The following is a 10,655-nucleotide window of genomic DNA, read 5'->3' as shown; positions in this document are numbered from 1 at the left end:
CACCTATGCCCATTGTACATCCCCTTCCTATAATGTGCATGCCAATGGTACTGCCCCTTCCTGTGATGTGTGGTTTCCTGCAATCACGCCCCCTAAGTAGATATAACCATTGGTTAGCAATAAAAGGGTCCTCCAGCCTCCTGCCCCTTCCTCCAGCCTCCTGCAGAGTCCTCGAGCATCCTGCAGAGTCCTCCAGCCTCCTGCAGAGTCCTCGAGCATCCTGCCGGGTCCCTCCCCCACCTAGCATCGGCCCACGCTGTGCTCAGACCTGGCCAGTAAGATCATGGCCATCGAGGAGGTGAGCATGCTACTATGAAATATGTCTGACTCCATTATTTCAATCTCTCATGCTCTCGATGACTTTAATATAATCTTTATATATCTCAACTGCACAATTGTGCTTACTGAACCCGTGATTAGTGGTGGGGGGCTGGCACCCCCTCCGACCACATACCCATTGGAAAATACATTCACTCTCAGTCCTGACAAGGGACAAGGAGCATCTGTGCCCCGCTGTCTGTCTGTCTGTCTGCCTTTAATGGTTTTCCACAATCGCAAAGTCGCTCCTGAGGACCAGGCTCAAGTGCTGAGGAGCCCTTCACCCCGACAGTCTGGGGAATCACAAGACCCTTTGAATGGTCAAAATCAACAGGAAGGGAAAGATAGCCCCTCAGAATGGTAGCGCTAAGATCCAAAAGGGATTCTGGGCCTTGTGCAACTGAGAATCCAACACACCGTGCCTCCCGCTACATCAGTCATCGTTGCTGAGTTGGTTCCGATGCAGAGCAATCCCAAGTTCAATAGAACCAGGCCTGTGCCCAGCCTCTCGATGGTCATGCCGGAGGCCAAGGCAGCAACTCACTCTCCCCGGCAGAGCGAAACTGCTCCCGGGGTTTCTGAAACTGTCTCTGGGAGTGATCATCCGGGAACAAGGTCTCTGCGGTTGGAACTGAAAAATCCCTGGCTGTGCAGAAGCCTTGAGGGAGGAATGAGTCACAAGTTTATAGGGTCGAATTTCCTGAATTGCCGAAGGTGTGACCTTTCCTGGATGGACCTTTAAACTTTGAAATGGAAATCTTTCTAATGTGACCTTCTCGCCACTTCCTTCTAGAACGGAATTCTAGAAGGAACAGAATTCCAGCAATCCCATTATAAGGCTGCACCCTAAATTTAACAACACTTAGAAGGACTCCACTTTGAGTATTTTAAATCTTTAACTAAATCATGAGGACCTAATGCCGGGGGCTTAAGTGGAGAGGAAATGTTTTGCGAATGATGAGGGCAATGAATGTACAAATGCGCTTTACACAATTGATGTGTGTATGGATTGTGATAAGAGTTGTATGAGCCCCTAATAAAATGCTTAAAATAAATAAATTTTTAAAAAATCTTTAACTAAGTCTTTACATCTAAAACTTTCCCTCTCTTACCACACACCCTCTTGTCTCCCACCACCCGGGCCCTCCCTTCCCACTTCCTCTCTGATCCTAGTCCCTCCCACTCAGCCCTCCACAGATAGATGCTTTTTAAAAACCAGCTGCCACACCCAATGCATCAGCAGTTTTCTCTGCCCCAATTTCTTAAAGCTACAGGCCGAGAAACCACAGAAGGAAGTCCCTGCCCATGCTGTACAGGATCATCGCGACAGCCAGCCTCCACTGGACGTGAGATGCCTCCCACGGACAGACAGACTTCATGAGACCTTTGCTCCCCTGCTATCGCCACAAGGTTTTCACCAATATCCTCCCAACTGTACCAATAAACAGCAACATGAGAAACAAAACGGTAGGCGTCCTTGGAGAAGGACATCGTGTGTGGTGAAGCTGAGAGGCAGCGGAAAAGAGGAAGCCTTCACACGGAGAAGAACAGGTTTATGAAGGTCGCTCGTGTTGCATGGGGTTGAGCGGCTTCTGACTCCTAGCGCCCCCTGTGGGATAGAGTGGGGCCTTTCTCATAGGGCACCAGATTTTTTCTCTCATGGAAAGTCCGATGGGTTCAGACTGCTTCCCTTTCAGTTGGCACACAAAGGCTTGAGCATGTGTGCTGCAGAAGCTGTAACCGACACAGGCAATACAGGACGCATTTTTATTAACAACGCTGTGGCTGATGGGCTAGATGCGAGCGCTTCAAGAGGCCCCCCATCCCAGTAAATGGGAGGGAGGTGGGTAACTTGAAGCGAGGTCTTCCAGCCTCAAGCCAACACATTTTGCTACTTCCTGACTCACCTGTGGCTGACAGGTGACACCCAGCCAGTTCTGGCCCACAGCAACCCTGTGCATGACTGATTGAGACACGGCCCGGTCCTGCACCATCCGCCCACATGGTCTGTGTGAGCCCATTGTTGCAGCCACTGTGTCCACCCATCTCATCAAACATCTTCCTCTGTTTCGCTGACCAAACAGGATCTCCTTTCTCCAGGGACCGGTCCCTCCCTATCACATGTCCAAAATACAAAGTCTCGACATCCTCCCTCCTAAGGAACATTCTGGCTGGGTTTCTCTCAACAGGAATTTCTTTCTTCTGAATCAGTTCTCTAAAATCTGCCAACAGAATGGGAAAAATAAGTCGGCGCTGGCGACTCAGCTCCCTCGCCTGAAAATGAAGATCAGTAGAGAGCCTGACCATGAGGATGGTTTGTTTTTTGGGGGGGAAGTGCTACCCCATTGCTTGAGCAAATATGACCATTGTTCGTTGTAGGCCAGGGTTCAAGTGTAATCAAACCAGGGCTGAGCTTCTGCAGGCGATCAGAGGCAGTGACCTGTCTGCAGAGGGTGTAAGCAATGAGCCGCTTGGTCTGTATTGGAAAAAGCAAAGGGGAAGAGGAAGGTGGTTGTTGCCTCTCAGGAGATGTTATTTTTTTGGTTCTCTTTCCTCTCCAAGCCCCACAGGTCAGGGATGAGTTTCTAAAGACAGCTCTATTTTAACCGCATTTTAACCACATTCCGAGACAACGCCCCCCTGCCAGCAAGTCGATTCTGACTCCTGGCACCCGGCAGAGTAAAGCTGCTCTGGGGTTTCTGAAACTGTCCATCTGTAGGGGAGCAGAAAGCCTCCTGTGTCTCTCCCGGGGGCTCGAACTGCTGACCTTGCGGTTTGCAGCCCAGCGGATAACCAGCTGGGCCACCAGGGTTCTTTCCAACACAACAGCCTGCATCTTATTTCCAGTCAGTTCACTGTAACAGTGTGAGCCATTTGACTTGGGGAGGCCCCATGACAACTAAATGGAACAAGGCCACAGTCCTCGATTTGCTCTGGCCCAGGGCCACCCCACGGGTCACAGGGCAGCACTGCTCCACAGGGCTCGTGGCAGGTCCTAATTTGATGGAAACCATTCACCGGGCCATTCTTTCAAGACACCAGTGGGTGGGCACAGGCTCCTTACGGGACCCACGCAGTCATGTCCACAGGGTTCCTTCCAAAAGTTATCTCAAGTTGGCAGCCAGCATTCCCTAGAAATGCCGCCAAGTTCCTTAGCAAATTCCCTTTCCAAGACAACCAGTGCCCCCACCTTCTCTTTTCTCCTCCAACCTCCCTGCCCTCCCGCTCTTCAGAAGATGACCTCGTCTGGCCTGTCACAGGACAAGAGAAGCCATGGTCAAAGCCGGCCTCATCTTCCCTCCAGTGAGTCTGCCTCCAGTCGCCCTGCATCCAAGTGCACACACTTGCCCTTCAAGCCTGTTCCACTGGAAGGGGACGCACCATTCCAGTTTGCCAGAGCCGAGAAGGTTCTGGAGACTCAAAACTGGGACTGAGGGGTTTCCCAGGATGTGGATCGCTCAGGGCTGAAGCCAGGAAATTCCAGGGCACACCAGGCCAGCATGGTCACACTGAACCGGGCCGAGATCAGGGGCCGTGATAGAATGCTGGCCTTTCTCGTGGGAGACAGGATTTGATTCCCAGCAAATGCACCCCTCGTCTGTGAGTAGGGGCTTTTGTATTGCTGTGAATGCTGGAGTAGGTTTCAGCAGCGTTTTCAGACTAAGGGGGACTAGGAAGAGGGGGTTAAATCAGCCAATGGGAACCTCCTGGGTCACAACATGCAGACACATGGAGTTGCCACGAGTCACAGCTAACAACTCCCGCTCTTCCCATTGAGGCCTGCCCTCCAAGGTGCCCTGGCTGTCTCCCGTCATCGTTTAGGGGCTCTGCTCCTGCAGGAACCCCCTCTCTCCGGCATCATCTCTCTGTCTCTCCTCTCCTTGGAATCATCGGTAAGAGCAAATCACCACGAGTCGGAATGGGCTCCTAGCCGTGAGGTTTGGGTTTTGTTTTTAACGTCCTCCCCTTAGTCATTGAACTACAAGGTCAGCAGTGCAAATCCACCAGACACTCTGGGAGAAGGATGAGACTTTCTAGGCCCATAAAGTTTGACCACTTCAGACACCCAGAGAGACACTTCTCTTCTGTTCTGTAAGGTCACTGTGAGTCAGAATGACCCCAGGGCAGTGAGCTTGGTTTGGGGGTTTAATGTTAGCTCACTAAAAAGGTTCTTCCTCGCCCCCACTCCTCTCTCTTCCGACCCAGCCCTTCCCAGCCAAGCACTCTCCGTCCTCCGGAGTTGTCTATCTCATCCCTTCCCGAGCAGCTCCTTCTACGCAGACTGTCGTCCTGTCAGGCCAATAAAAGCTTCGTGGTCAAGCCAATCCACAAGGCCAAATCCAAGGTCAAGTCTCCGTCCACCTCTGCCTCAATCCGCGGTGAGACACCCCTCTGTTTTTGTTGTTGTTTTGCTTGTTTAACTCATCATGGGCCAATACTTTTGAAAAAGAGAATAAGATGACGATGACATCACAAACCATGAGCAGAAAGGAGCAAGCGCTTGCGTGGTAAGTCAAACTCCGATTGCATTCAACGTCTCTAATCTTCTACTTTGAACTTCTATGCACGTATCACCGTAGACTGGTAACAGAGCCTTAACAAGCAGGCGCAGTCCGGAGCCACTCTTGGAAGAGCTGGATCGCACCCTCTCCTGGCGCCCTCCTAACACGTCAGCTGCTCGGCCTCGGCCTCCTTCACTGGATCTTCTTTCTTTCCCGGGGTTGGAGAGGCCCAGGGCTCAGTTCTTGGTTCTCTTCTCCAACTCCATGTTCTCCCTGGTTGGTCCCAACCAGGCTCGTGACTTGGAATGGATTGGCATGGTGGCTGCAACAATGAACTCAACCATATCTACCTTTGTGAAGAAGGCACGGGACAAGACAACCTTCCATTCTGGGATACACAGTGTCAATACTGGTCAGAGTCAACTCGATGGAAGGACACCTACCGACAACCCCAGGCTTTGCGCACCGTCTACAAGCTGATGGCTCCCAATGGATGTCTCCAACCGGAACCACTCTCCTGAGCATTACACTTCAACACATCCAACTATCTACTTGCGTGCATGTTGGTTGTTGATTAAGGATCTCCCCCTTAACATGGCCACAACTGAATTGTTGGGTTTTCTCCTCCAGACCCTCTGTTTCTCATTTTCCTCAAACTCACTTAGTGACAAGGCTTCTCAAGCAGTGATCGCAGCACCAAACACAAGCGGCATCATTCCTCTGTCATCTTCCACCTCCTACCACATGCAATCCACCAACCACTTCCATCAGCTCCACATTCAAAATAGCCCTTCCTCAGGAGGAAGGAAAAAGGAAACAGAGGACAGATCTCAGAGGCAGAGCTATGGATAGAAGTATAAACATAGGTGTGCACTTATGTAAATATAGCAGTTCATGGAAATACAGGTATTGGCCTATGTACATATATTTATATGGTAATACATTGAGAAAGTGGACAGACTTTGGACCTCTGCTCCAGCCCTCCCGCGACACAAGAACACTTTGTTCTAACAACCTGGCATTCTGTAATGCTCACCCTCCTGGCACAATCGCTGAAGACAAAGTGGGTGCACAAGGGTGAAGAAAGATGACAGTGCCCGGCTATAAAAAAATATAGGGTCTAGAGTCTTAAAACATACTGTTGAGAACAAAGGGGGTTAGAGCAGAGACCCAAGACCCATCTGTAGACAATGGCACACCCCATCACAGAAGAGTCACAAGGAAGGGATGAGTCAACCAGGGTGCTGTATAGCACTGAGGAAACACAATATTCCTCTGGTTCTTTAAGGCTTCCTCACCCCCCACTATCATGACTCCAGTCCTGCCTTTCAGTGCTGGCTAGACCAGAGCATGTACACTGGTATAGATAAGTACCCAGGACTCATGGAATTCAGGTCAGATAAACCCCTCAGGTACGGAAATGGGAGTAGCGATACTAGGGGGATAGGGAAGGTAAGAGAGGAGGGGAGAAGGGGGAACGAATCTTAATGATTGACACATAGTCTCGCCCCTCACCCCCCACAGTGGGATGAACAACAGAAATATGGGTGAAGGGAGACAGTGGCCGGTGTAAGATATGAAACAATAATAATTTATCATTCATCAAGGGACACGAGGGTGAGAGGGGGAAGGAGGGAAAAAAGAGGAGCTGACACCAAGGGCTCAACTAGAAAGTAAATGTTTAGAAAATGATGATGGCAACATATGTTCAAACATGCTTGATACAATTGATGTATGGAACATTATAAGAGCTGTAAGAGCCCTCAATAAAATTATATATTTTAAATAGCCCCTCCTCTCTGGCCGACCACCGTTCCCTCTTCACCAGAGTATTCCGGAGAGGCAAGAACTTGGTCTTCTTCGTGGTTATCCTCAGGGCCTATAATCTAGTAAGTGCTCGATCACTACTTGTTAGCTGGATGGATGAAATAAAATCTTATTAATTCAGACTCCCCTGATGAAGAATTTATGATCATTTAAACAAAAGCTGCTAAGTAAATTATCAGGATAACTGAGATGAGGAAACATTTAGTTCTGTGGTATAAGAAGCTGCTTTACAAACAACATGCTTACTAATGATGACTCCTTTGTATATTTAGGAAGGTCCCCAAGTTTCACTTTTAAAAGATCTGGTTTCCTCAGTGGTTATGCAAAGCCTATTGGTGGTTCAGGGGTCAGATTCTCTCCTTTCATGCAGAAGATGATGTGGGTACAAGTCCCAGCCCAGATACCTCAAGTACAGCCCCCGCTGCCTGTTGGTGAAGGCCTGCGTAATGCTGTGCTGATAGACAGGTTCCAGCCCAGCTTCCAGACTAAGGCGGGCTAGGGAGAAAGGTCTGGCGATCTGCTTATGAAAATCAGTGAGAAGCCACCCTGTGGATCACGACGGTCTGGTTTCACGGTGTGTGGGGTCTCCATTAGTCATTAGCCAGGGATGGAGACGGCTTGATAACAACGCACACTAACAACAACATGCAATACTTAGATCCGTCCTCAGCCTAGTTCAAGGCAGTTAAACGATATCCTTGAAAGTAATACAGTTGCGTTTTTTAAACGAGATTCTACGATTCAAACTCCTGCCTTGGATCTCCTTCAAGTATGTCCAATAAACATCTTAAATTGGTAGTGTTTGTTTCCAACCTCGACCGTGGCCACCACCACCACCCCCAACCTCCTACACATGCATCTTGAAACATTTAAACGCTGTGACACAGAGCAAAGGGCACTAGAAGCCACGGCTGGTTTCACGCTCTGACATACACTGACAATTCCAATGCCCTGAGTGCCACAGCATTGATCCTGACTCGTCGCAGCACTGCGATACAGAGTAGAGCTGCCCCTGTGGGCTTCCACAGTGGACTCTTGGCAGGAGTAGAATGCCTCCTCTTTCTCCCAAGGAGCAAGATCGAACTGTTGACCTTGGGGCTAGCAGACCAACACCTAATCCATTCTGCCACCAGGTCTCCAGACCATACCCACAAACCCTGCAGAAACAGCAGGACCATCCCTCAGTCTATCCTCAGGGGCCCACATCTGCCATTCTTCCAGTCAACTGTCCCACGTGCTTCCATTCTCTGGAATACAGCTCACCAGTATTCCCTGAAGGCTGATTTCAGACCAGATACCGTGCTGGCGCCAAGGACTCACCGGTGAATCAACAATATCTGGTCCTGCCTCTTTTTTTAAGCCAGCTGGCACCCTGGAGGGTGCCACAGAGAAGAAAAAAGAGGTCCCTACTGTTCCAGAGACCCTTAAGAAAAAAAGGAAGGAATTTCACAGAATTAAAGCTCAAGCACCTGGAAAACAAGTTTCCCCAAAAGATGCTCCGGAAGACAAGGAGGATGCTTATCCACGAGCGAGCCAAGCACTGTCACAAGGAATCCAGGCAGATGGACAGACCTGAAACACAAACCCGGCTCGGATGGCAGGAAGAGCTGGCAGCTTCTCTGTACCTGGAGAGCCCAACCTGGCATGTGTTCTCAGGATCAATGGTGTGGGCCCAAAGGTTCCAAATGTGTTGCAGGTTCTCCGCCTTCGCCAGATCTTCAACGGCACCTTTGTGAAGCTGAACAAGGCATCCATGAACATGCTGAGTCCTGCGGAACCAGGCACTGCTTGAGGGTACCCAAACCTGAAGTCGGTGAATGAACTCATCTACAAGCGTGGTGATGACAAGATCAGTAAGGAGCGTGTTGCCCTGACAGATAACGCTCTGATTGCACGGTCCCTTGGTAAATTCGGTGACATCTGCAGGGAGGATCTGATTCACGAAATCTATACTGTTGGGAAAGCCTTCAAAGAAGCAAAGAACTTCCTGTGGCTCTGCAAATGATCTTCTTCAGGAGGTGGGATGAAGAAAAAGACCACCCATTTCGTAGACAGTGCAGCTGCAGGCAACAGGGAAGACCAGGTCAACAGGCTTATTGAAAGGAGGAACTAAAGTGTCTGCCGTGATTAGTTTTGTAATTAATTGTGAGTTAATAAAACAGTGACTGCTTCCAAATGGGAAAACACACACGCGAACGATGACCCCCACCCTCAGGATCTTCTTCCACTGGGGAATAATGATGTTCGTTCCATCAACTGTACTCTTGCTGTTGTTAGTTACCATGGAATCAGTTACGCCAACGCCTTGTGACCCCATAGGGCAGCACGCAACCGCGCCAGTCCTGGACCATGTCCGTGGTCAGTGGGATGCTCAAACCCACCGTGGTGGCCACGGTGCACTTTGGTTTCGAATGCCTTCCACCCGAGGGGACTCTTCTTCCAAAGCCGTGTGCACGCTTCCGTTGGGATCCACTGGGTTTCACTGGCTGCTCTCCAGAAGCCGATTTCCAGCCTTTCCTTCAAGACAGTCTTCATCCGGAAGCTCCACTGAAGCCTGGTCCCGGGTCAACCTTGCTGGTACTTGAAAAACCGGGTGATATTGTTTCCAGTATCACAGCAACATGCAAGTCCCTAAAGCAACCGTTCTCAACTTGTGGGTTGTGACCCACTTTGGGGGTCAAACGACGCTTTCACAGGGATCACCTAAGACCATCGGAAAACACATATTTCCGGTAGTCTTAGGAACCAAGACACCGTTCCTCTATCCATCTCCAAGCAGGTCCACCCACGTGCAAATATGCCCACATAACAGTGCGTGAAGACTGTGACCCATGCCACACCATGCTTCAAGACAAAATGTCATTTACTTGTCATTAGAAATAAGTATTTCACGATGTATAATGACATATTGTTTTGTGATTCATCACTAGGCTTTAGTTGTGTTCAATTTGTAACCATGAAACTACATCCTGATATTTACATGACGATTCATAACAGTAGCAAAACTTCAGTGATGAAGGAGCAATAAAAATAACATTATGGTTGAGGGGTCACCACCACATGAAGAGCTGTATGAAAGGGTCTCAGCATGAGGAAGGTTGAGAACCACTGTCCTACAGTATGACAAAGTGAGAGGAGGATTGTTCTTGTGGCTGAGTGACACTGAGTTGATTTTGACTCCCAGCAACCCGATGCACGCCAGAATGAAGCACGCCGTGGTGTTGCACCATCCTCACAATGGTTGTTACGTGGGAGTCTCCTGCTGCGACCACGTGGTCAATCTATGTCACTGTGGGTCTTCCTCCTTTGCTCGGGCCCTCGACTTTATAGAACATGTTGTTCAATATTCTTCAGCAACGCCATGATTCAAATGCCCCAATCCTGTGCCAGTCTTCCTTAATCATTTCCTATTTTCACATGCACACGAGGTGACTGAAAATAACCTGGCTTGGGTCAGGCGCACCTTCGTCCTTAAAGTTCTATCTTTGCTCTTTGACACTTCAGAAAGGTCTTGGGCAGCAGATTGGCCCATTGCAAATACATCATTTTATTTATTGACCGCTGCTTCCATGAGTGTTGATTGCGGATGCAAGCAACATTAAATCCTTGACAACTTCCATCTTGGCTCTGTGTATCCTGAGGTTGTCTATCGGTCCAGTTGTGAGGATTTCTGTTTTCTTTACACTGAGTTGAAATCCATCCTGAAGGCCACAACCCTTGATCTTCCTCAGCAAGTGCTTCAAGTCCACCTCACCCTCGGCATGCAAGGCTGTGTCATCTGCCTATCCCAGGTTGTTAAATAAGCTTCCTCCAACCCTGATACTGCATTCTTCCTATAGGCCAGGTTCTCGGTTTATCTGCAAATCAGATAAGAATGGTAAAAAAAAAATACAACCCTTGGGAATCCAGGGCAGATGAGCCCTACAGGACCAGTGGTGTTAGTGGCGAAACAGGGAGGGTGGAGGGAGAGTGGGTAGGAAGGAGGGAACCAATTACAAGGGACTATAT

Source organism: Echinops telfairi, unplaced genomic scaffold, assembly GCF_000313985.2.
Source record: "Echinops telfairi isolate 266 unplaced genomic scaffold, ASM31398v2 ScPeMD7_7417;HRSCAF=8455, whole genome shotgun sequence".
Classification (NCBI taxonomy): domain Eukaryota; kingdom Metazoa; phylum Chordata; class Mammalia; order Afrosoricida; family Tenrecidae; genus Echinops; species Echinops telfairi.
Note: the sequence above shows the minus strand (reverse complement) of the source record.